The sequence below is a fragment of the Pseudophryne corroboree genome, unplaced genomic scaffold (assembly GCF_028390025.1).
Source record: "Pseudophryne corroboree isolate aPseCor3 unplaced genomic scaffold, aPseCor3.hap2 scaffold_515, whole genome shotgun sequence".
Lineage (NCBI taxonomy): Eukaryota > Metazoa > Chordata > Amphibia > Anura > Myobatrachidae > Pseudophryne > Pseudophryne corroboree.
The window spans coordinates 319,709-344,758 of record NW_026970118.1 but is presented as its reverse complement, the minus strand read 5'-3'; the positions used below and the strand labels follow the sequence as shown (position 1 = coordinate 344,758).

The window sequence follows — 25,050 nt, the reverse complement described above, 5'->3', positions numbered from 1 at the left end:
AGCTGTTACAGTGCCCAGCTGCTGCAAGAAATCAGCTTGAATGCTTCATGGGATGGGGCATGGCCAACATGAGCCCCACACCAAAGGAGGGTGGGGGTGTTTAATGCGATCTAGGGGTCATCCAAGCACCGCAAAAGGCCGCCATGCCCTGCACGCCCCTTTTCTCTTTTCATATGCAGATGAGGGTTGAAGCCAACTTTGACCCACTGCTTGGATAACATCACCATATGCAAATCCATCTGCTGCAGGCCTTCCCCCAGGAATGCTTGCACTAGTTGTTGCATTTGGTTTGTTGTTTGGGGGTGCTTCAGTATTAGGCAGCCTTCTGCCCTCCCATGTTCATCTGAAAATATGTGTTCTCCCTGCAGTTGTTGTCCCCATATGAGAGTTCCCTTGTGCTGCCTCAGTTGAATCTCCTTTACTTGACAGAGATGTGCCTGAGCAGCGGCCCTCCCCAGCCCTATCCCAAATCATACTTATTTTGCATAGGAGACACCATGGTCATGAAAATTGTTCACCCAGGGTGAGGTTCATTCATTGCATTCTGGGTATGCTGACCCCTGTGATTTACCCAAATGTGGGAAACTCGCCTGCATTATTTGTGGTAGTTGGGGACTGTGTTTGTGTTTTCCGCTGGTCAGCTCTGGTAAAAGTCAGATTTCTTTGTCTCAGATCTTCCTCTAGCCTTGTTCTTCTTTTGAGAGTTCCATTGTGCTGCCTCAGTTGGATCTCCTTCACTTGACAGGGGGGTGCCCGAGCAGCGACCCTCCCCAGCTCTAGCCCAACTCCTGCTTACCTGCCAGGTGAGATACTATGATCTTGAAGGTGCTTCTCCCAGGGCAAGGCTCAACCATTGCACTCTGGGTGTGCTGCCCCTGCGATTTCCCCAAATATGGGAAACTTGACTGCATAATTTGTGTTTCCCCTGGTCGGCTCTCGTATAATTCAGATCTCTTTGTCTCAGGTCTCTCTCCAGCCTAGTTTGCTGTCTGTTTCCACTTCTCTTTTCTTGAGCCGCTCCCTTCTATGCCCTTGCGCACTATCCTGACTTCTCCCGTCTGCTTACTTTGTGCCTTCCAACGCACAATGCGAACTACAGGTAGTGCTGCAGGGCCCACACCCTTTTATTTGCCTTACAGAGCAGCTCTGGAGCTGTTACAGTGCCCAGCTGCTGCAAGAAATCAGCTTGAATGCTTCAGGGGCTGGGGCATAGCCAACATGAGCCCCACACCGAAGGAGGGTGGAGGTGTTTAATGCGAACTAGGGGTCATCCAAGCGCCGCAAAAGGCTGCCATGCCCTGCATAACCCTTTTCTCTTTTCATATGCAGATGAGGGTTCCAGCCAACTTTGGCCCACTGCTTGGATGACATCACCGTATGCAAATTCGTCTCCTGCAGACCTTCCCCCAGGAATGCTTGTACTAGTTATTGCATATGGTTTGATATTTGATGGTGCTTCAGTATTAGGCAGCCTTCCGCCCTCCCATGTTCATCTGAAAAAATGTGGTCTCCCTGCAGTTGTTGTCCCCAGACGAGAGTTCCCTTGTGCTTCCTCAGTTGAATCTCCTTAACTTGACGGGGGAGGGGCTTGCCCGAGCAGCCACCCTCCCCAGCCCTATCCCAACTCATACTTATTTTGCATATGAGATCTCTATATCATGAAGATTGTTATCACAGGGTGAAGTTCATCCATTATATTTTAAAATAGGAAGGTTCAAATTACATATTTGAATTGCATCTATGTGCTGGATTCAAATGTCCCCCCCCCTTCCTTTCTCAATTGTGCCCGTCAGCAGCTATTCTAAGGTTGCTGCCAATGGGTGTGACACATTAATTTCTTCTGTGGGGTACACTGGACTCCACAAGGATTCACATTGGGGTGTAGAGTAGGATCTTGATCTGAGGCACCAACCGGCTCAAAGCTTTTGACTGTTCCCAAGATGCTCAGCGCATTCTCCTCTATAACCCCGCTTCCATGAACAGGGAGCTCAGTTTGTAGTTGGTGCCTTCAGTAGCAGGCCACTTAACAGGGGCCTGCCTCAGGCAGCCTATTCTTAGCTATTAATTTTGACAAGAAAATAAGAACTTTTTTTATGAGAATCTACAAGGGCTGCAGCAGGCTAGGTCTAATAGACATCTTTACTGCAGCTTCATCACTCCCAGCGGCGCTGTATACTCCCGTGCCCTGGTTGCTGGGTCACTGCAGCGGAGGCTCCGGTTTCTTCCTAAGGTCAGTCACACACGCACCGCCCTTCCGGATCACGAGGCCGCTGATGAAGGGGAGCGTGGCCGTAGGGGGTGGACCGTGTGCGCACTGGCGTGGACACTGATTACTGGGCAGCCGCTCCACGAGCCAACAGGTACAGTTAAGGAGCACAGGTCTGGGGTTTTTTCTCCCATATTAAACCAATTTTGTACTGCCCGCAGCGCATTGTGATAGGTAATAGGGCCTGATTCAGGTTGGATTGCAATCACAGTAAGCGATCCAACTGCAAAAATTGCTAAGAGCATACGCATGTGCCTGCATTTTCTGCGGCACCCCGCAGAGAATGCGATCGCCTCTGCCTGTCAATCGGGGCAGGGGGGGAGAGGGGGGTCAGCAACACTCCATTTCCAAGTCAGGGATGGAGCGGTGCGGGGGCAAGGCTTCAAAATGGGGTCTGCAACGGAGGAGACACAGGGGGCGTGGTCACAGCGGCTGTATGACATCACATTCAGCCGCTGTGATCACAAAAATGGTGGCGGCTTCCTGCGCGCACATACAGTCTGCACCAGCAGGAGGCTACACCATTTTTTATGATCACGCTGAACTGCAGTGCGACTGCAATTACAGATTGGTCAAGAAGGGAGGCGTCATGCTGGGTGGCCATGTCCTGTCACTGTGCAGGAGCCAGCACCGCTCACACACTAGTCCCCGGGTGCAGCCCCCAACCCCCGGGACACCCGGAGCAACAAAATGTAGATTCAGGCCACCAGGCCACGCCCCTACCTATGAAACCATGCCTCCTTTTTACCATTGCGCTGCTTATCTGCGCGCACTGCATTACAATCTCCTTCGCCACCTCTCTGGGTGTCACCAGTGATAGTGACACCTCTGCCATGCTTGTAGCAGCTGGTCCTAAGATCTACGCCTCAAGCCCTGAGTGTTTGCCCTTGTGACTTGTTGATCATCATAGCGAAGCAGATGCTTACAGAAAACTGCAGGGGCTTAGATTGAAAATAAAAAAATATATGGGTATAAGGTAGAGAGGAGCGGGTTCGGTTCTCCGAGAACCGAATTCCCCACGAACTCCACGTGGTTTACACTGGTCCGAGGCAGGCTCGGTTGTTCCCGCCTGACTCGGAAAACCTGAACAAGGGAAAATGTCATCATCCCGCTGTCGGATTCTCGCGAGATTCGGATTTCATATAAAGAGCTGCGCGTTGCCGCCATTTTTACTCGTGCATTGAAGAGGGAGCGGAGAGGACGTGGCTATGTTCTTTCAGTGGAAATCTCAATATCAGTGCTCAGTATCAGTGGTTACTTATTGCTGCTCAGTAATACTAGTAGTGTGTCTCTCCTGCTCAGTGTCAGTTCTCAGTAGTATCCTCATCAGTGCTCAGTATCACTGCTCATTGTCTTGTGCTGCATTGTGGTGCTCAGCATACTACAGTACATTACTAATAGTCCAGTGCTGCATCTTGCTGCTCAGTGTCAGTTCTAGTATCCTCATCAGTGCTCACTATCACTGCTCATTACATTGTGGTGTTCTGTATACTACAGTAACATAGTAATATAGTAACATATAGTAATATAGTTTTTGAGGTTGAAAAGAGGCAAATTGCCCATCGTGTTCAACCTGTTTTAAGTTGTGATGATTCTACATACTTGCTGAATAATGTTTTATGACTAGTTAACTACTACAACTCATGTTACCCCCGGATTAACCATGTTGATATTTTAAGTATTATAACCTTGGATAGCTTTTTCATTCAGAAATGTATCCATTCCTTTTTTAAATCCAATTACAGAGTCCGCCATTACCACCTTCCCTGGCAGGGAATTCCACATCCTGATTGCCCTAACAGTGAAGATCATAGTATCTCACCTGGCAGGTAAGTAGGAGTTGGGCTAGAGCTGTGGAGGATTGCTGCTTGGGCACCCCCTGTCAAGTGAAGGAGATCCAACTGAGGCAGCACAAGGGAACTCTCGAAAGAAGAACAAGGCTAGAGGAAGATCTGAGACAAAGAAATCTGACTTTTACCAGAGCTGACCAGAGGAAAGCACAAACACAGTCCCCCACTACCACAAATAATGCAGTCGAGTTTCCCACATTTGGGGAAATCACAGGGGTCAGCATACCCAGAATGCAATGAATGAACCTCACCCTGGGAGAACAATCTTCATGACCAAGGTATCTCCTATGCAAAATAAGTATGATTTGGGATAGGGCTGGGGAGGGCCGCTGCTCAGGCACATCTCTGTCAAGTAAAGGAGATTCAACTGAGGCAGCACAAGGGAACTCTCATCTGGGGACAACAACTGCAGGGAGAACACATATTTTCAGATGAACATGGGAGGGCAGAAGGCTGCCTAAAACTGAAGCACCCCCAAACAACGAACCAAATGCAACTACTAGTGCAAGCATTCCTGGGGGAAGGCCTGCAGCAGATGGATTTGCATATGGTGATGTCATCCAAGCAGTGGGTCAAAGTTGGCTTCAACCCTCGTCTGCATATGAAAAGAAAAAAGGGGTGTGCAGGGCATGGCGGCCTTTTGCGGCGCTTAGATGACCCCTAGTTCGCATTAAACACCTCCACCCTCCTTCGGTGTGGGGCTCATGTTGGCTATGCCCCAGCCCCTGAAGCATTCAAGCTGATTTCTTGCAGCAGCTGGGCACTGTAACAGCTCCAGAGCTGCTCTGTAAAGCAAGTAAAAGGGTGTGGGCCCTGCAGCACTACCTGTAGTTTGCATTGTGCGTTGGAAGGCACAAAGTAAGCAGATGGGAGAAGTCAGGATAGTGCACAAGGGTATAGAAGGGAGGGGCTCAAGAAAAAAGAAGTGGAAACAGACAGCAAACTAGGCTGGAGAGAGACCTGAGACAAAGAGATCTGAATTATATGAGAGCCGACCAGGGGAAACACAAATTATGCAGTCAAGTTTCCCACATTTGGGGAAATCGCAGGGGCAGCACAGCCAGAGTGCAATGGGTGAGCCTTGCCCTGGGAGAAGCATCTTCATGATCATAGTATCTCACCTGGCAGGTAAGTAGGAGTTGGGCTAGAGCTGGGGAGGGTCGCTGCTCGGGCACCCCCCTGTCAAGTGAAGGAGATCCAACTGAGGCAGCACAAGGGAACTCTCGAAAGAAGAACAAGGCTAGAGGAAGATCTGAGACAAAGAAATCTGACTTTTACCAGAGCTGACCAGAGGAAAGCACAAACACAGTCCCCCACTACCACAAATAATGCAGTTGAGTTTCCCACATTTGGGGAAATCACAGGGGTCAGCATACCTAGAATGCAATGAATGAACCTAACCCTGGGAGAACAATCTTCATGACCATGGTATCTCCTATGCAAAATAAGTATGATTTGGGATAGGGCTGGGGAGGGCCGCTGCTCAGGCACATCTCTGTCAAGTAAAGGAGATTCAACTGAGGCAGCACAAGGGAACTCTCATCTGGGGACAACAACTGCAGGGAGAACACATATTTTCAGATGAACATGGGAGGGCAGAAGGCTGCCTAATACTGAAGCACCCCCAAACAACAAACCAAATGCAACAACTAGTGCAAGCATTCCTGGGGGAAGGCCTGCAGCAGATGGATTTGAATATGGTGATGTCATCCAAGCAGTGGGTCAAAGTTGGCTTCAACCCTCGTCTGCATATGAAAAGAATAAAGGGGTGTGCAGGGCATGGCGGCCTTTTGCGGCGCTTGGATGACCCCTAGTTCGCATTAAACACCTCCACCCTCCTTCGGTGTGGGGCTCATGTTGGCTATGCCCCAGCCCCTGAAGCATTCAAGCTGATTTCTTGCAGCAGCTGGGCACTGTAACAGCTCCAGAGCTGCTCTGTAAAGCAAGTAAAAGGGTGTGGGCCCTGCAGCACTACCTGTAGTTTGTATTGTGCGTTGGAAGGCACAAAGTAAGCAGACGGGAGAAGTCAGGATAGTGCACAAGGGTATAGAAGGGAGGGGCTCAAGAAAAAAGAAGTGGAAACAGACAGCAAACTAGGCTGGAGAGAGACCTGAGACAAAGAGATCTGAATTATATGAGAGCCGACCAGGGGAAACACAAATTATGCAGTCAAGTTTCCCACATTTGGGGAAATCGCAGGGGCAGCACACCCAGAGTGCAATGGGTGAGCCTTGCCCTGGGAGAAGCATCTTCATGATCATAGTATCTCACCTGGCAGGTAAGTAGGAGTTGGGCTAGAGCTGGGGAGGGTCGCTGCTCGGGCACCCCCCTGTCAAGTGAAGGAGATCCAACTGAGGCAGCACAAGGGAACTCTCGAAAGAAGAACAAGGCTAGAGGAAGATCTGAGACAAAGAAATCTGACTTTTACCAGAGCTGACCAGAGGAAAGCACAAACACAGTCCCCCACTACCACAAATAATGCAGTTGAGTTTCCCACATTTGGGGAAATCACAGGGGTCAGCATACCCAGAATGCAATGAATTAACCTAACCCTGGGAGAACAATCTTCATGACCATGGTATCTCCTATGCAAAATAAGTATGATTTGGGATAGGGCTGGGGAGGGCCGCTGCTCAGGCACATCTCTGTCAAGTAAAGGAGATTCAACTGAGGCAGCACAAGGGAACTCTCATCTGGGGACAACAACTGCAGGGAGAACACATATTTTCAGATGAACATGGGAGGGCAGAAGGCTGCCTAATACTGAAGCACCCCCAAACAACAAACCAAATGCAACAACTAGTGCAAGCATTCCTGGGGGAAGGCCTGCCGCAGATGGATTTGCATATGGTGATGTCATCCAAGCAGTGGGTCAAAGTTGGTTCAAACACCTTTGCAAAGTTCTATAAGTTTGATACCCTGGCTGAGGAGGACCTCCTGTTTGCTCAATCGGTGCTGCAAAGTCATCCGCACTCTCCTGCCCGTTTGGGAGCTTTGGTATAATCCCCATGGTCCTTACGGAGTCCCCAGCATCCTCTAGGACGTAAGAGAAAATAAGATTTTAAACCTACCGGTAAATCTTTTTCTCGTAGTCCGTAGAGGATGCTGGGTGCCCGTCCCAAGTGCGGTCTACTTCTGCAAGACTTGTATATAGTTATTGCTTACATAAGGGTTATATGTTAGTTTTCATCGGTCTTGGACTGATGCTATGTTGTTTTCATACTGTTAACTGGGTAGTATATCACAAGTTATACGGTGTGATTGGTGTGGCTGGTATGAATCTTGACCTTGGATTAACAAAAATCCTTTCCTCGTACTGTCCGTCTCCTCTGGGCACAGTTTCTCTAACTGAGGTATGGAGGAGGGGCATAGAGGGAGGAGCCAGTGCACACCCAGATCTAAAGTCTTTCTTAAAGTGCCCATGTCTGCTGCGGAGCCCGTCTATCCCCCATGGTCCTTACGGAGTCCCCATCATCCTCTACGGACTACGAGAAAAAAAATTTACCGGTAGGTTTAAAATGTTATTTTTTTCTCTGCAACCCACTGCTAAATTGTGCTTCCTAGCTGTTTTTTATAAAATCACTTAATTAAATCTAACTCTGATTACGTCAGAGAAGGCCAGGTACCCTACACCATAAGAGGGGGTTTGAAATTTTGACTTGTCTACTTAAAGATCACCAAAATCTGATGACAAGGTCAATTACATCCCTGGGTGGGATTGAACCACCAACCTTTTGGTTAATAGCCCATGTAAGTGCAAGAAATCCTGAAGCACTCACTCATCATGGGAAAGTACCAATGTGTTTCTTACAAAAATTCTCCAGATTATTGACTTTTTAAAGTTTTTCTAGGAAACGTTCTAGATGAATGCTTATTAGCCTTTGTCAGTATTGACTTTCGCAAGGTGTCTCTGTGGCGCAATCGGTTAGCATGTTTGGCTATTAACCAAAAGGTTGGTGGTTCAATCCCACCCAGGGATGTAATTGACCTTGTAATCAGATTTTGGTGATCTTTAAGTAGACAAGTCAAAATTTCAAAAACCCCCCTTATGGTGTAGGGTACCTGGCCTTCTCTGATGTAATCAGAGTTAGATTTGATTAAGTGATTTTATAAAAAAACAGCTAGGAAGCACAATTTAGCAGTGAGTTGCAGAGAAAAAAAATTATGCTGGCAGAAAAGTCCAATTGAGTGATTAAACAGCTCTTCATTTTCTGATTTTATGTTTATGCTAACAAATTTGCTCTCTGAAAAGTGTCCACAAAGCCAAGTCTCTGATTAACACCTTTGTAGGAATGGTTTTTCACCTATTACTGAATTAAACTTGCTTCATTGGAAAGGCATCAAAGATGCATCCTCATTTCAATGTCTACTGAAATAATACAGGTTGACACCAGGAAACGTCACTGCATCCTTGCTGCTTCCTCATGGGGAAGTCTGTTTAATGTGAAAACAAGGTGATATCTAATCAGCACACAGGTAAGGAATTAAGAAAATCTTTCTTTATGGGTGAAGATGTTTCTCACAAATTGTTGTCCCAATGCATCATTGAAATTCAAGATGGAAGATGATTTTCATATATCACTTGTACATTTTGCATTGCTCTTCTGGTGACAATGTAGTTTGTTTTTGTCAATTACCATTTCAGTAATAGGGTAAAGAAAATTAAGTGGATTTTTTAAAGAAAACAATGCTGTCAATATACTATTAAAACAAATTAAAATGATAAAAGTTATTGTACTTTAAGTAAAAATAAAAGTGCCAAAATATCAATCCCAGTTTTTGATTACTTTAATTATAAAAAAAAAAATGCACATAGCAGAGGATAGTTTCGATCAATCGACCTCTGGGTTATGGGCCCAGCATGCTTCCATTGCACTACTCTGCTGCTCATGGAAGTGTCGGAGATCCTGAAGACTAAATTGATTAAAGGCCTTAAAGTACTGGACTATAAGGAAAGACTTACTAGGCTGAATATTTATACACTAGAAAAGAGGTGCCTAAGAGGAGATATTATTAATATCTTCAAATATGTAAAGATACATAACAAAGAGTTATCAGAGGAATTATTTATTAAAAGAACACGTGGTCACTCGCTGCGACTGGAGGAAAGTTCAGAACGCAATGGAGGAAAGGTTTCTTCACTGTTAGGGCAATCAGGATGTGGAATTCCCTGCCAGGGAAGGTGGTAATGGCGGACTCTGTAATTGGATTTAAAAAAGGAATGGATACATTTCTGAATGAAAAAGCTATCCAAGGTTATAATACTTAAAATATCAACATGGTTAATCCGGGGGTAACATGAGTTATAGTAGCTAACTAGTCATAAAACATTATTCAGCAAGTATGTAGAATCATCACAACTTAAAACAGGTTGAACACGATGGGCAATTTGCCTCTATTCAACCTCAAAAACTATGTTACTATATTACTATGTTATTGTAGTATACAGAACACCACAATGCAATGAGCAGTGATAGTGAGCACTGATGAGGATACTAGAACTGACACTGAGCAGCAAGATGCAGCACTGGACTATTAGTAATGTACTGTATTATGCTGAGCAACACAATGCAGCACAAGACAATGAACAGTGATACTGAGCACTGATGAGGATACTACTGAGAACTGACACTGAGCAGGAGAGACACACTACTAGTATTACTGAGCAGCAATAAGTAACCACTGATACTGAGCACTGATATTGAGATTTCCACTGAGAGAACATAGCCACGTCCTCTCCGCTCTCTCTTCAATGCACGAGTAAAAATGGCAGCAACGCGCAGCTCTTTATATGGAATCCGAATCTCGCGAGAATCCGACAGCGGGATGATGACATTTTCCCTTGTTCAGGTTTTCCGAGTCAGGCGGGAACAACCGAGCCTGCCTCGGACCAGTGTAAACCACGTGGAGTTCGTGGGGAATTCGGTTCTCGGAGAACCGAACCCGCTCCTCTCTACCTTATACCCTATCAATTTTTTTATTTTCAATCTAAGCCCCTGCAGTTTTCTGTAAGCATCTGCTTCGCTATGATGATCAACAAGTCACAAGGGCAAACACTCAGGGTTTGAGGCGTAGATCTTAGGACCAGCTGCTACAAGCATGGCAGAGGTGTCACTATCACTGGTGACACCCAGAGAGGTGGCGAGGGAGATTGTAATGCAGTGCGCGCAGATAAGTAGTGCAATGGTAAAAAGGAGGCATGGTTTCATAGGTAGGGGCGTGGCCTGGTGGCCTGAATCTACATTTTGTTGCTCCGGGTGTCCCGGGGGTTGGGGGCTGCACCCGGGGACTAGTGTGTGAGCGGTGCTGGCTCCTGCAAAGTGACAGGGCATGGCCACCCAGCATGACGCCTCCCTTCTTGACCATGCTGTAATTGCAGTCGCACTGCAGTTCAGCGTGATCATAAAAAATGGTGTAGGCTCCTGCTGGTGCAGACTGTATGTGCGCGCAGGAAGCCGCCACCATTTTTGTGATCACAGCGGCTGAATGTGATGTCATACAGTCGCTGTGACCACGCCCCCTGTGTCTCCTCCGTTGCAGACCCCATTTTGAAGCCTTGCCCCCGCACCGCTCCATCCCTGACTTGGAAATGGAGTGTTGCTGACCCACCTCTCCCCCCCTTCCCCGCCCCGATTGACAGGCAGAGGCGATCACATTCTCTGCGGGGTGCCGCAGAAAATGCAGGCACATGCGTATGCTCTTAGCAATTTTTGCAGTTGGATCGCTTATTGTGATTGCAATCCAACCTGAATCAGGCCCTATTACCTATCACAATGCGCTGCGGGCAGTACAAAATTGGGTTAATATAGGAGAAAAACCCCCAGACCTGTGCTCCTTAACTGTACCTGGTGGCTAGTGGAGCGGCTGCCCAGTAATCAGTGTCCACCGCAGTGCGCACACGGCCCACCCCCTACGGCCTCGCTCCCCTTCAGCAGCGGCCTCGTGATCCGGAAGGGTGGTGTGTGTGTGACTGACCTTAGGATGAAACCGGAGCCTCCGCTGCAGTGACCCAGCAACCAGGGCACGGGAGTATACAGCGCCGCTGGGAGTGATGAAGCTGCAGTAAAGATGTCTATTAGACCTAGCCTGCTGCAGCCCTTGTAGATTCTCATAAAACAAGTTCTTCTTTTCTTGTCAAAATTAATAGCTAAGAATAGGCTGCCTGAGGCAGGCCCCTGTTAATTGGCCTGCTACTGAAGGCACCAACTACAAACTGAGCTCCCTGTTCATGGAAGCGGGGTTATAGAGGAGAATGCACTGAGCTTCTTGGGAACAGTCAAAAGCTTTGAGCCGGTTGGTGCCTCAGATCAAGATCCTACTCTACACCCCAATGTGAATCCTTGTGGAGTCCAGTGTACCCCACAGAAGAAATTAATGTGTCACACCCATTGGCAGCAACCTTAGAATAGCTGCTGACGGGCACAATTGAGAAAGGAAGGGGGGGGGGGGGACATTTGAATACAGCACATAGATGCAATTCAAATATGTAATTCGTACCTTCCTATTTTAAAATATAATGGATGAACCTCACCCTGTGAGAACAATCTTCATGATCAAGAGATCTCATATGCAAAATAAATATGAGTTGGGATAGGGCTGGGGAGGGCTGCTCGGGCAGCACCTCCCCCGTCAAGTTAAGGAGATTCAACTGAGGAAGCACAAGGGAACTCTCGTCTGGGGACAACAACTGCAGGGAGACCACATCTTTTCAGATGAACATGGGAGGGCGGAAGGCTGCCTAATACTGAAGCACCATATGCAACAACTAGTACAAGCATTCCTGGGGGAAGGTCTGCAGCAGACGGATTTGCATACGGTGATGTTATCCAAGCAGTGGGCCAAAGTTGACTGGAACCCTCATCTGCATATGAAAAGAGAAAAGGGGCATGCAGGGCATGGCGGCCTTTTGCAGTGCTTGGATGACCCCTAGTTCACATTAAACACCCCCACCCTCCTTTGGTGTGGGGCTCATGTTGGCCATGCCCCATCCCCTGAAGCATTCAAGCTGATTTCTTGCAGCAGCTGGGCACTGTAACAGCTCCAGAGCTGTTCTGTAAGGCAAGTAAAAGGGTGTGGGCCCTGCAGCACCACCTGTAGTTCGCATTGTGCGTTGGAAGGCACAAAGTAAGCAGACGGGAGGAGAAGTCAGGATAGTGCGCAAGGGCATTCTTTTCTCTTAGTCCGTAGAGGATGCTGGGGTCACATTAAGAACCATGGGGTATAGACGGGATCCGCAAGAGACATGGGCACTTTAAGACTTTCAAAGGGTGTGAACTGGCTCCTCCCTCTATGCCCCTCCTCCAGACTCCAGTTATAGGAACTGTGCCCAGGGAGACGGACATTTCGAGGAAAGGATTTATTGTTAAACTAAGGTGAGCATCTTACCAGCTCACACCTTAAACATGCCGCAGAACGTGGCATTCAACAGAACACAAGCCAACGGCATGAACAATTGCAGCAAAAAGCTGACCAGAACCATAACACAACATGTGTATAACCACAAGTAATAACTGCAGACACAGTATGGACTGGGACGGGTGCCCAGCATCCTCTACAGACTAAGAGAAAAGGATTTACCGGTAGGTATTAAAATCCTATTTTCTCATACGACCTAGAGGATGCTGGGGTCACATTAAGAACCATGGGGTTATACCAAAGCTCTTGAACGGGTGGGAGAGTGCGTACGACTCTGCAGCACCGAATGACCCAACTTAAGGTTATCATCAGCCAAGGTATCAAACTTGTAAAACTTAGCAAAAGTGTTTACTAAATAGCTGCTCGGCAAAGTTGCAATGCCGAGACTCCCCGACCAGCTGCCAAGGATGAACCCACCTTTCTAGTAGAATGGGTCTTCACCTACTTCAGTAACGGCAATCCTGCCGTGGAACGAGCATGCTGAATCTTACCACAGATCCAGCGCATAATGGTCTGTATGGAAGCAGGACACCAAATCCTGTTGGGAGCATACAGGACAAACAGAGCCTCTGTTTTCCTAATCTGAACCGTTCTGGTGACATACATTTTCAAAGTTCTGACCACAGCCAGAGACTTTGACTCAACGAAGGTGTCAGTGGCCAAAGGCACCATGTGGAAAGATGAACCACCTTCGGCAGAAATTGTTGACGTGTCCTCAATTCTGCTCTATCTTCATGAAAGATCAAATAAAGGCTCTTGTGATACTGCATGGTTTGTACTGTTTTCCATGTGCTCCCAGACCTTTAAGCAAGTAGCATGGTCAAGAAAGTTCTGTTTGAAAAGAAACAACATTTACTGTCATTGTTATGCAAATAAACTTACATTAAAGCTAACAAGAAAGCACACTCGTTCTGTCTTTAAACTGATAAAAGAAACCCCAATAATATGGGGCATGCAAAAATTGAGATAAAACTCAGTTTTGCTCCTCTCCACGGAAATCTTTAATAAAAGGCGAAATATTTGTTAGTTCTGAAGAGAAACCAGAGCATGACCAAGATTCCACCTGTCGCCTGAGTGCCATGCCAGCAGTTCTCATTCAGCTGAAAGTGAGCACCCAATTTGAATGAAAGAAAGCAGATTTCTCACCAGGCTTCCCCTTGCTATAAACATGGTTTGTACTCTTTTCCATGTGCTCCCAGATCTTTCAAGCAATTAGTGTGGTCAAGAAAGTTCTGTTTGAAAAGAAACAAACATTTACTGTCATTTCTATGCAAATGAGCTTACATTAAAGCACACTCGTTCTATCTTTAAACCGATAAAATAAAACCCCAATAAGATGGGGCATGCAAAAATTGAGATAAAACTCAGTTTTGCTCCTCTCCACGGAAATCTTTAGTAAAAGGCGAAAGATTTGTTCGTTCTGAAGAGAAACCAGAACATGACCAAGATTCCACCTGTCGCCTGAGTGCCATGCCAGCAGTCCTCATTCAGCTCAAAGTGAGCACCCAATTTGAAAGAAAGAAAGCAGATTTCTCACCAGGCTTCCCCTTGCTATAAACATGGTTTGTACTCTTTTCCATGTGCTCCCAGATCTTTCAAGCAATTAGTATAGTCAAGAAAGTTCTGTTTGAAAAGAAACAAACATTTACTGTCATTTCTATGCAAATGAGCTTACATTAAAGCACACTCGTTCTATCTTTAAACCGATAAAAGAAACCCCAATAAGACGGAGCATGCAAAAATTGAGATAAAACTCAGTTTTGCTCCTCTCCACGGAAATCTTTAGTAAAAGGCGAAAGATCTGTTCGTTTTGAAGAGAAACCAGAGCATGACCAAGATTCCACCTGTCGCCTGAGTGCCATGCCAGCAATCCTCATTCAGCTCAAAGTGAGCACCCAATTTGAAAGAAAGAAAGCAGATTTCTCACCAGGCTTCCCCTTGCTATAAACATGGTTTGTACTCTTTTCCATGTGCTCCCAGATCTTTCAAGCAATTAGTGTGGTCAAGAAAGTTTTGTTTGAAAAGAAACAAACATTTACTGTCATTTCTATGCAAATGAGCTTACATTAAAGCACACTCGTTCTATCTTTAAACCGATAAAATAAAATCCCAATAAGATGGGGCATGCAAAAATTGAGATAAAACTCAGTTTTGCTCCTCTCCACGGAAATCTTTAGTAAAAGGCGAAAGATTTGTTCGTTCTGAAGAGAAACCAGAACATGACCAAGATTCCACCTGTCGCCTGAGTGCCATGCCAGCAGTCCTCATTCAGCTCAAAGTGAGCACCCAATTTGAAAGAAAGAAAGCAGATTTCTCACCAGGCTTCCCCTTGCTATAAACATGGTTTGTACTCTTTTCCATGTGCTCCCAGATCTTTCAAGCATTTAGTATAGTCAAGAAAGTTCTGTTTGAAAAGAAACAAACATTTACTGTCATTTCTATGCAAATGAGCTTACATTAAAGCACACTCGTTCTATCTTTAAACCGATAAAAGAAACCCCAATAAGACGGAGCATGCAAAAATTGAGATAAAACTCAGTTTTGCTCCTCTCCACGGAAATCTTTAGTAAAAGGCGAAAGATCTGTTCGTTTTGAAGAGAAACCAGAGTATGACTAAGATTCCACCTGTCGCCTGAATGCCATGCCAGCAGTCCTCATTCAGCGCAAAGTGAGCACCCAATTTGAAAGAAAGAAAGCAGATTTCTCACCAGGCTTCCCCTTGCTATAAGCATGGTTTGTACTCTTTTCCATGTGCTCCCAGATCTTTCAAGCAATTAGAATGGTCAAGAAAGTTCTGCTTGAAAAGAAACAGACATTTATAGTCATTGTTATGCAAATAAACTTACATTAAAGCTAACAAGAAACTGATAAAAGAAACCCCAATAATATGGGGCATGCAAAAATTGAGATTAAACTCAGTTTTGCTCCTCTCCACAGAAATCTTTAATAAAAGGCGAAAGATTTGTTCGTTCTGAAGAGAAACCAGAGCATGACCAAGATTCCACCTGTCGCCTAAATGCTGTGCCAGCAGTCCTCATTCAGATCAAAGTGAGCGCCCAACTTGAAAGTAAGCAGATTTCTCACCTGGCTTCTCCTTGCTATAAGCATGGTTTGTACTGTATTCCATGTGCTCCCAGATCTTTCAAGCAAGTAGCATGGTCAAGAAAGTTCTGTTTGAAAAGAAACAAACATTTACTGTCATTTCTATGCAAATGAGCTTACATTAAAGCACACTCATTCTATCTTTAAACCGATAAAAGAAACCCCAAAAAGATGGGGCATGCAAAAATTGAGATAAAACTCGGTTTTGCTCCTCTCCACGGAAATCTTTAATAAAAGGCGAAAGATTTGTTCGTTCTGAAGAGAAACCAGAGCATGACCAAGATTTTTATCTGAAAATATGTGTTCTCCCTGCAGTTGTTGTCCCCAGATGAGAGTTCCCTTGTGCTGCCTCAGTTGAATCTCCTTTACTTGACAGAGATGTGCCTGAGCAGCGGCCCTCCCCAGCCCTATCCCAAATCATACTTATTTTGCATAGGAGATACCATGGTCATGAAGATTGTTCTCCCAGGGTGAGGTTCATTCATTGCATTCTGGGTATGCTGACCCCTGTGATTTTCCCAAATGTGGGAAACTCGCTTTTATACCCTTGTGCACTATCCTGACTTCTCCTCCTGTCTGCTTACTTTGTGCCTTCCAATGCACAATGCAAACTACAGGTAGTGCTGCAGGGCCCACACCCTTTTACTTGCCTTACAGAGCAGCTCTGGAGATGATACAGTGCCAAGCTGCTGCAAGAAATCAGCTTGAATGCTTCAGGGGATGGGGCATGGCCAACATGAGCCCCACACCGAAGGAGGGTGGGGGTGTTTAATGCGAACTAAGGGTCATCCAAGCGCCGCAAAAGGCCGCCATGCCCTGCATACCCCTTTTCTCTTTTCATATGCAGATGAGGGTTCCAGCCAACTTTGGCCCACTGCTTGGATGACATCACCGTATGCAAATCCGTCTTCTGCAGAACTTCCCCCAGGAATGCTTGCACTAGTTGTTGCATTTGGTTTGTTGTTTGGGGGTGCTTCAGTATTAGGCAGCCTTCTGCCCTCCCATGTTCATCTGAAAATATGTGTTCTCCCTGCAGTTGTTGTCCCCAGATGAGAGTTCCCTTGTGCTGCCTCAGTTGAATCTCCTTTACTTGACAGAGATGTGCCTGAGCAGCGGCCCTCCCAGCCCTATCCCAAATCATACTTATTTTGCATAGGAGACACCATGGTCATGAAGATTGTTCACCCAGGGTGAGGTTCATTCATTGCATTCTGGGTATGCTGACCCCTGTGATTTCCCCAAATGTGGGAAACTCGCCTGCATTTTTTGTGGTAGTGGGGGACTGTGTTTGTGTTTTCCTCTGGTCAGCTCTGGTAAAAGTCAGATTTCTTTGTCTCATATATTCCTCTAGCCTTGTTCTTCTTTCGAGAGTTCCCTTGTGCTGCCTCAGTTGGATCTCCTTCACTTGACAGGGGGGTGCCCGAGCAGTGACCCTCCCCAGCTCTAGCCCAACTCCTACTTACCTGCCAGGTGAGATACTATGATCATGAAGATGCTTCTCCCAGGGCAAGGCTCACCCATTGCACTCTGGGTGTGCTGCTCCTGTGATTTCCCCAAATGTGGGAAACTTGATTGCATAATTTGTGTTTCCCCTGGTCGGCTCTCGTATAATTCAGATCTCTTTGTCTCAGGTCTCTCTCCAGCCTAGTTTGCTGTCTGTTTCCACTTCTCTTTTCTGGAGCCACTCCCTTCTATGCCCTTGCGCACTATCCTGACTTCTCCCGTCTGCTTACTTTGTGCCTTCCAACGCACAATGCGAACTACAGGTAGTGCTGCAGGGCCCACACCCTTTTAGTTGCCTTACAGAGCAGCTCTGGAGCTGTTACAGTGCCCAGCTGCTGCAAGAAATCAGCTTGAATGCTTCAGGGGCTGGGGCATAGCCAACATGAGCCCCACACCAAAGGAGGGTGGGGGTGTTTAATGCGAACTAGGGGTCATCCAAGCACCGCAAAAGGCCGCCATGCCCTGCATGCCCCTTTTCTCTTTTCATATGCAGATGAGGGTTCCAGCCAACTTTGGCCCACTGCTTGGATGACATCACCGTATGCAAATCCGTCTGCTGCAGACCTTCCCCCAGGAATGCTTGTACTAGTTGTTGCATATGGTTTGATATTTGATGGTGCTTCAGTATTAGGCAGCCTTCCGCCCTCCCATGTTCATCTGAAAAGATGTGGTCTCCCTGCAGTTGTTGTCCCCAGACGAGAGTTCCCTTGTGCTTCCTCAGTTGAATCTCCTTAACTTGATGGGGGAGGGGCTGCCCGAGCAGCCACCCTCCCCAGCCCTATCCCAACTCATACTTATTTTGCATATGAGATCTCTTGATCATGAAGATTGTTCTCACAGGGTGAAGTTCATCCATTATATTTTAAAATAGGAAGGTACAAATTACATATTTGAATTGCATCTATGTGCTGGATTCAAATGTCCCCCCCCCTTCCTTTCTCAATTGTGCCCATCAGCAGCTATTCTAAGGTTGCTGCCAATGGGTGTGACACATTAATTTCTTCTGTGGGGTACACAGGACTCCACAAGGATTCACATTGGGGTGTAGAGTAGGATCTTGATCTGAGGCACCAACCGACTCAAAGCTTTTGACTGTTCCCAAGATGCTCAGCGCATCCTCCTCTATAACCCCGCTTCCATGAACAGGGAGCTCAGTTTGTAGTTGGTGCCTTCAGTAGCAGGCCACTTAACAGGGGCCTGCCTCAGGAAGCCAATTCTTAGCTATTCATTTTGACAAGAAAAGAAGAACTTGTTTTATGAGAATCTACAAGGGCTGCAGCAGGCTAGGTCTAATAGACATCTTTACTGCAGCTTCATCACTCCCAGCGGCGCTGTATACTCCCGTGCCCTGGTTGCTGGGTCACTGCAGCGGAGGCTCCGGTTTCTTCCTAAGGTCAGTCACACACACACCGCCCTTCCGGATCACGAGGCCGCTGATGAAGGGGAGCGTGGCCGTATGGGGTGGACCGTGTGCGCACTGGCGTGGACACTGATTACTGGGCAGCCGCTCCACTAGCCACCAGGTACAGTTAAGGAGCACAGGTCTGGGGGGTTTTCTCCTATATTAAACCAATTTTGTACTGCCCGCAGCGCATTGTGATAGGTAATAGGGCCTGATTCAGGTTGGATTGCAATCACAATAAGTGATCCAACTGCAAAAATTGCTAAGAGCATACGCATGTGCCTGCATTTTCTGCGGCACCCCGCAGAGAATGCGATCGCCTCTGCCTGTCAATCGGGGCAGGGGGGGAGAGGGGGGTCAGCAACACTCCATTTCCAAGTCAGGGATGGAGCGGTGCGGGGGCAAGGCTTCAAAATGGGGTCTGCAATGGAGGAGACACAGGGGGCGTGGTCACAGCAGCTGTATGACATCACATTCAGCCGCTGTGATCACAAAAATGGTGGCGGCTTCCTGCGCGCACATACAGTCTGCACCAGCAGGAGGCTACACCATTTTTTATGATCACGCTGAACTGCAGTGCGACTGCAATTACAGCATGGTCAAGAAGGGAGGCGTCATGCTGGGTGGCCATAAGAGATGAGCGGGTTCGGTTCCTCGGAATCCGAACCCGCCCGAACTTCACCCTTTTTTGCTCGGGTCCGAGCAGACTCGGATCCTCTCGCCTTGCTCGGTTAACCCGAGCGCGCCCGAACGTCATCATCCCGCTGTCGGATTCTCACGAGACTTGGATTCTATATAAGGAGCCGCGCGTCGCCGCCATTTTCACACGTGCATTGAGATTGATAGGGAGAGGACGTGGCTGGCGTCCTCTCCGTTTAGATTAGAAGATAGAGACGAGTGACATTTGATTTACTACTAATTTGGGGAGCAGTTGAACTTGTCAGGAGTACTCAGTAGTGCAGAGTTTTGCTGATAGTGACCACCAGTTTTATTATTTATAATCCGTTCTCTGCCTGAAAAAAACGATACACATACCATATCTGTGCTCAGCCTCAGTGTGCTGCATGATATATCATCTATGTATATCTGACTGTGCTGAGTGCTCACTGCTCACACAGCTTAATTGTGGGGGAGACTGGGGAGCAGTTATAGCAGGAGTACAGTGCACACTTTTGCTGCCAGTGTGACCACCAGTATATTGTCTGCCTGAAAAAGTTAAACACTCCTGTGGTGTTTTTTTTTTATTCTATAAATGCATTCTGCTGACAGTGTCCAGCAGGTCCGTCATACATATATTATATAAATATTTACCTGCAGTAGTGTTATATTTTTTTTTTCATCTTTATCATCTCTATATTAGCAGACGCACTACGGTAGTCCACGGCTGTGGCTATCTCTGTGTCGTCAGTGCTCGTCCATAATTGTATACCTACCTACCTGTGGTGGGGTTTTTTTTTTATCTTCTTCATACTAGTAGTTTAGCAGTCTGCTGACAGTGTCCACCAGGTCCGTCATTATATTATATACCTACAGTAGTAATATATTTATTATATTATCTATACTAGCAGATGCAGTACGGTAGTCCACGGCTGTACCTACCTCTGTGTCGTCAGTGCTCGTCCATAATTGTATACCTACCTGTGGTGGGGTTTTTTTTTCTATCTTCTTCATACTAGTAGTTTAGGAGTCTGCTGACAGTGTCCACCAGGTCCGTCATTATATTATATACCTACAGTAGTAATATATTTAGTATATTATCTATACTAGCAGACGCAGTACGGTAGTCCACGGCTGTACCTACCTCTGTGTCGTCACTCGTCCATAATTGTATACCTAACTGTGGTGGTTTTTTTTTTCTATCTTCTTCATACTAGTAGTTTAGCAGTCTGCTGACAGTGTCCACCAGGTCCGTCATTATATTATATATACCTACAGTAGTTATATCTATTTTTTTATATCATTAATTATCATCTCTATACTAGCAGACGCAGTACGGTAGGCCACGGCTGTGGCTATCTCTGTGTCGTCAGTGCTCGTCCATAATTGTATACCTACCTACCTGAGGTGGAAGTTTTTTTCTATCTTCTTCATACTAGTAGTTTAGCAGTCTGCTGACAGTGTCCACCAGGTCCGTCATTATATTATATATACCTACAGTAGTTATATATATATTTTTTTTATATCATTAATTATCATCTCTATACTAGCAGACGCAGTACGGTAGTCCACGGCTGTAGCTACCTCTGTGTCGTCAGTCACTCGTCATCCATAAGTATACTAGTATCCATCCATCTCCATTGTTTACCTGAGGTGCCTTTTAGTTGTGCCTATTAAAATATGGAGAACAAAAATGTTGAGGTTCCAAAAATAGGGAAAGATCAAGATCCACTTCCACCTCGTGCTGAAGCTGCTGCCACTAGTCATGGCCGAGACGATGAAATTCCATCAACGTCGTCTGCCAAGGCCGATGCCCAATGTCATAGTACAGAGCATGTAAAATCCAAAACACAAAAGATCAGTAAAAAAATGACTCAAAAATCTAAATAAAAATCGTCGGAGGAGAAGCGTAAACTTGCCAATATGCCATTTACCACACGGAGTGGCAAGGAACGGCTGAGGCCCTGGCCTATCTTCATGGCTAGTGGTTCAGCTTCACATGAGGATGGAAGCACTCAGCCTCTCGCTAGAAAAATGAAAAGACTTAAGCTGGCAAAAGCACAGCAAAGAACTGTGCGTTCTTCAAAATCACAAATCCACAAGGAGAGTCCAATTGTGTCGGTTGCGATGCCTGACCTTCCCAACACTGGACGTGAAGAGCATGCACCTTCCACCATTTGCACGCCCCCTGCAAGTGCTGGAAGGAGCACCCGCAGTCCAGTTCCTGATAGTCAGATTGAAGATGTCAGTGTTGAAGTACACCAGGATGAGGAGAATATGGGTGTTGCTGGCGCTGGGGAGGAAATTGACAAGGAGGATTCTGATGGTGAGGTGGTTTGTTTAAGTCAGGCACCCGGCGAGACACCTGTTGTCCGTGGGAGGAATATGGCCATTGACATGCCTGGTGAAAATACCAAAAAAATCAGCTCTTCGGTGTGGAAGTATTTCAACAGAAATGCGGACAACAGGTGTCAAGCCGTGTGTTGCCTTTGTCAAGCTGTAATAAGTAGGGGTAAGGACGTTAACCACCTCGGAACATCCTCCCTTATACGTCACCTGCAGCGCATTCATCATAAGTCAGTGACAAGTTCAAAAACTTTGGGCGACAGCGGAAGCAGTCCACTGACCAGTAAATCCCTTCCTCTTGTAACCAAGCTCACGCAAACCACCCCACCAACTCCCTCAGTGTCAATTTCCTCCTTCCCCAGGAATGCCAATAGTCCTGCAGGCCATGTCACTGGCAATTCTGACGAGTTCTCTCCTGCCTGGGATTCCTCCGATGCATCCTTGAGTGTAACGCCTACTGCTGCTGGCGCTGCTGTTGTTGCTGCTGGGAGTCGATGGTCATCCCAGAGGGGAAGTCGTAAGACCACTTTTACTACTTCCACCAAGCAATTGACTGTCCAACAGTCCTTTGCGAGGAAGATGAAATATCACAGCAGTCATCCTGCTGCAAAGCGGATAACTGAGGCCTTGGCATCCTGGGCAGTGAGAAACGTGGTTCCGGTATCCATCATTACTTCAGAGCCAACTATAGACTTGATTGAGGTACTGTGTCCCCGGTACCAAATACTATCTAGGTTCCATTTCTCTAGGCAGGCGATACCGAAAATGTACACAGACCTCAGAAAAAGACTCACCAGTGTCCTAAAAAATGCAGTTGTACCCAATGTCCACTTAACCACGGACATGTGGACAAGTGGAGCAGGGCAGACTCAGGACTATATGACTGTGACAGCCCACTGGGTAGATGTATTGACTCCCGCCGCAAGAACAGCAGCGGCGGCACCAGTAGCAGCATCTCGCAAACGCCAACTCTTTCCTAGGCAGGCTACGCTTTGTATCACCGCTTTCCAGAATACGCACACAGATGAAAACCTCTTACGGCAACTGAGGAAGATCATCACAGAATGGCTTACCCCAATTGGACTCTCCTGTGGATTTGTGGCATCGGACAACGCCAGCAATATTGTGCGTGCATTATATCTGGGCAAATTCCAGCACGTCCCATGTTTTGCACATACCTTGAATTTGGTGGTGCAGAATTATTTAAAAAACGACAGGGGCGTGCAAGAGATGCTGTCGGTGGCCACAAGAATTGCGGGACACTTTCGGCGTACAGGCACCACGTACAGAAGACTGGAGCAACACCAAAAACGCCTGAACCTGCCCTGCCATCATCTGAAGCAAGAAGTGGAAACGAGGTGGAATTCAACCCTCTATATGCTTCAGAGGATGGAGGAGCAGCAAAAGGCCATTCAAGCCTATACATCTGACCACGATATAGGAGGTGGAATGCACCTGTCTCAAGCGCAGTGGAGAATGATTTCAACGTTGTGCAAGGTTCTGCAACCTTTTGAACTTGCCACACGTGAAGTCAGTTCAGACACTGCCAGCCTGAGTCAGGTCATTCCCGTCATCAGGCTTTTGCAGAAGAAGCTGGAGACATTGAAGGAGGAGCTAAGACAGAGCGATTCCGCTAGGCATGTGGGACTTGTGGATGGAGCCCTTCATTCGCTTAACCAGGATTCACGGGTGGTCAATCTGTTGAAATCAGAGCACTACATTTTGGCCACCGTGCTCGATCCTAGATTTAAAACCTACGTTGTATCTCTCTTTCCGGCAGACACAAGTCTGCAGGGGTTCAAAGACCTGCTGGTGAGAAAATTATCAAGTCAAGCGGAACTTGATCGGTCAACAGCTCCTCCTTCACAGTCTCCCGCAATTGGGGGTGCGAGGAAAAGGCTCAGAATTCCGAGCCCACCCGCTGGCGGTGATGCAGGGCAGTCTGGAGCGACTGCTGATGCTGACATCTGGTCCGGACTGAAGGACCTGCCAACGATTACGGACATGTCGTCTACTGTCACTGCATATGATTCTCTCACCATTGAAAGAATGGTGGAGGATTATATGAGTGACCGCATCCAAGTAGGCACGTCAGACAGTCCGTACGTATACTGGCAGGAAAAAGAGGCAATTTGGAGGCCCTTGCACAAACTGGCTTTATTCTACCTAAGTTGCCCTCCCACAAGTGTGTACTCCGAAAGAGTGTTTAGTGCCGCCGCTCACCTTGTCAGCAATCGGCGTACGAGGTTACTTCCAGAAAATGTGGAGAAGATGATGTTCATTAAAATGAATTATAATCAATTGCTCCGTGGAGACATTGACCAGCAGCAATTGCCTCCACAAAGTATACAGGGAGCTGAGATGGTGGATTCCAGTGGGGACGAATTGATAATCTGTGAGGAGGGGGATGTACACGGTGATGAATCGGAGGATGATGATGAGGTGGACATCTTGCCTCTATAGAGCCAGTTTGTGCAAGGAGAGATTTATTGCTTCTTTTTTGGTGGGGGTCCAAACCAACCCGTCATTTCAGTCACAGTCGTGTGGCAGACCCTGTCACTGAAATGATGGGTTGGTTAAAGTGTGCATGTCCTGTTTATACAACATAAGGGTGGGTGGGAGGGCCCAAGGCAATTCCACCTTGCACCTCTTTTTTCTTTTATTTTTCTTTGCGTCATGTGCTGTTTGGGGAGTGTTTTTTGGAAGGGCCATCCTGCGTGACACTGCAGTGCCACTCCTAGATGGGCCAGGTGTTTGTGTCGGCCACTTGGGTCGCTGAGCTTAGTCACACAGCTACCTCATTGCGCCTCTTTTTTTCTTTGCGTCATGTGCTGTTTGGGGAGTGTTTTTTGGAAGGGCCATCCTGCGTGACACTGCAGTGACACTCCTAGATGGGCCAGGTGTTTGTGTCGTCCACTTGGGTCGCTGAGCTTAGTCACACAGCTACCTCATTGCGCCACTTTTTTTCTTTGCGTCATGTGCTGTTTGGGGAGTGTTTTTTGGAAGGGCCATCCTGCGTGACACTGCAGTGCCACTCCTAGATGGGCCAGGTGTTTGTGTCGGCCACTTGGGTCGCTGAGCTTAGTCACACAGCTACCTCATTGCGCCTCTTTTTTTCTTTGCGTCATGTGCTGTTTGGGGAGTGTTTTTGGAAGGGCCATCCTGCGTGACACTGCAGTGCCACTCCTAGATGGGCCAGGTGTTTGTGTCGGCCACTTGGGTCGCTGAGCTTAGTCACACAGCTACCTCATTGCGCCTCTTTTTTTCTTTGCGTCATGTGCTGTTTGGGGAGTGTTTTTTGGAAGGGCCATCCTGCGTGACACTGCAGTGCCACTCCTAGATGGGCCAGGTGTTTGTGTCGGCCACTTGGGTCGCTGAGCTTAGTCACACAGCTACCTCATTGCGCCTCTTTTTTTCTTTGCGTCACGTGCTGTTTGGGGAGTGTTTTTTGGAAGGGCCATCATGCGTGACACTGCAGTGCCACTCCTAGATGGGCCAGGTGTTTGTGT

The 25,050-nt window shown here is 47.0% G+C and overlaps 14 non-coding genes and 3 pseudogenes across 14 annotated transcripts; 5 read left to right on the top strand and 12 right to left on the bottom strand.

Moving 5' to 3' along the window:
• The first annotated feature begins 472 nt into the window (after positions 1 to 472).
• On the top strand, positions 473 to 636 carry LOC135031516 (U1 spliceosomal RNA). The gene has a single exon (XR_010227216.1). It is a non-coding gene; the product is annotated as a U1 spliceosomal RNA (small nuclear RNA).
• Positions 637 to 788: 152 nt separating this feature from the next.
• On the top strand, positions 789 to 951 carry LOC135031432 (U1 spliceosomal RNA). The gene has a single exon (XR_010227140.1). It is a non-coding gene; the product is annotated as a U1 spliceosomal RNA (small nuclear RNA).
• A 3,303-nt stretch (positions 952 to 4,254) lies between these two features.
• LOC135031485 (U1 spliceosomal RNA) lies at positions 4,255 to 4,418 on the bottom strand. Its single transcript, XR_010227187.1, has one exon. It is a non-coding gene; the product is annotated as a U1 spliceosomal RNA (small nuclear RNA).
• Positions 4,419 to 5,110: 692 nt separating this feature from the next.
• Positions 5,111 to 5,252, bottom strand: LOC135031419 (U1 spliceosomal RNA; annotated as a pseudogene).
• A 152-nt stretch (positions 5,253 to 5,404) lies between these two features.
• On the bottom strand, positions 5,405 to 5,568 carry LOC135031492 (U1 spliceosomal RNA). The gene has a single exon (XR_010227194.1). It is a non-coding gene; the product is annotated as a U1 spliceosomal RNA (small nuclear RNA).
• A 692-nt stretch (positions 5,569 to 6,260) lies between these two features.
• Positions 6,261 to 6,402, bottom strand: LOC135031402 (U1 spliceosomal RNA; annotated as a pseudogene).
• Positions 6,403 to 6,554: 152 nt separating this feature from the next.
• Positions 6,555 to 6,718, bottom strand: LOC135031445 (U1 spliceosomal RNA). Its single transcript, XR_010227149.1, has one exon. It is a non-coding gene; the product is annotated as a U1 spliceosomal RNA (small nuclear RNA).
• Positions 6,719 to 13,464: 6,746 nt separating this feature from the next.
• On the bottom strand, positions 13,465 to 13,580 carry LOC135031470 (U5 spliceosomal RNA). The gene has a single exon (XR_010227173.1). It is a non-coding gene; the product is annotated as a U5 spliceosomal RNA (small nuclear RNA).
• Positions 13,581 to 13,855: 275 nt separating this feature from the next.
• Positions 13,856 to 13,971, bottom strand: LOC135031444 (U5 spliceosomal RNA). Its single transcript, XR_010227148.1, has one exon. It is a non-coding gene; the product is annotated as a U5 spliceosomal RNA (small nuclear RNA).
• A 274-nt stretch (positions 13,972 to 14,245) lies between these two features.
• On the bottom strand, positions 14,246 to 14,361 carry LOC135031459 (U5 spliceosomal RNA). The gene has a single exon (XR_010227162.1). It is a non-coding gene; the product is annotated as a U5 spliceosomal RNA (small nuclear RNA).
• A 275-nt stretch (positions 14,362 to 14,636) lies between these two features.
• On the bottom strand, positions 14,637 to 14,752 carry LOC135031450 (U5 spliceosomal RNA). Its single transcript, XR_010227154.1, has one exon. It is a non-coding gene; the product is annotated as a U5 spliceosomal RNA (small nuclear RNA).
• A 274-nt stretch (positions 14,753 to 15,026) lies between these two features.
• On the bottom strand, positions 15,027 to 15,142 carry LOC135031448 (U5 spliceosomal RNA). Its single transcript, XR_010227152.1, has one exon. It is a non-coding gene; the product is annotated as a U5 spliceosomal RNA (small nuclear RNA).
• A 264-nt stretch (positions 15,143 to 15,406) lies between these two features.
• On the bottom strand, positions 15,407 to 15,522 carry LOC135031463 (U5 spliceosomal RNA). The gene has a single exon (XR_010227166.1). It is a non-coding gene; the product is annotated as a U5 spliceosomal RNA (small nuclear RNA).
• A 270-nt stretch (positions 15,523 to 15,792) lies between these two features.
• LOC135031455 (U5 spliceosomal RNA) lies at positions 15,793 to 15,908 on the bottom strand. Its single transcript, XR_010227159.1, has one exon. It is a non-coding gene; the product is annotated as a U5 spliceosomal RNA (small nuclear RNA).
• Positions 15,909 to 16,052: 144 nt separating this feature from the next.
• On the top strand, positions 16,053 to 16,180 carry LOC135031441 (U1 spliceosomal RNA; annotated as a pseudogene).
• A 592-nt stretch (positions 16,181 to 16,772) lies between these two features.
• On the top strand, positions 16,773 to 16,936 carry LOC135031509 (U1 spliceosomal RNA). The gene has a single exon (XR_010227210.1). It is a non-coding gene; the product is annotated as a U1 spliceosomal RNA (small nuclear RNA).
• Positions 16,937 to 17,088: 152 nt separating this feature from the next.
• LOC135031417 (U1 spliceosomal RNA) lies at positions 17,089 to 17,251 on the top strand. Its single transcript, XR_010227130.1, has one exon. It is a non-coding gene; the product is annotated as a U1 spliceosomal RNA (small nuclear RNA).
• The last annotated feature ends 7,799 nt before the right edge of the window (positions 17,252 to 25,050 follow it).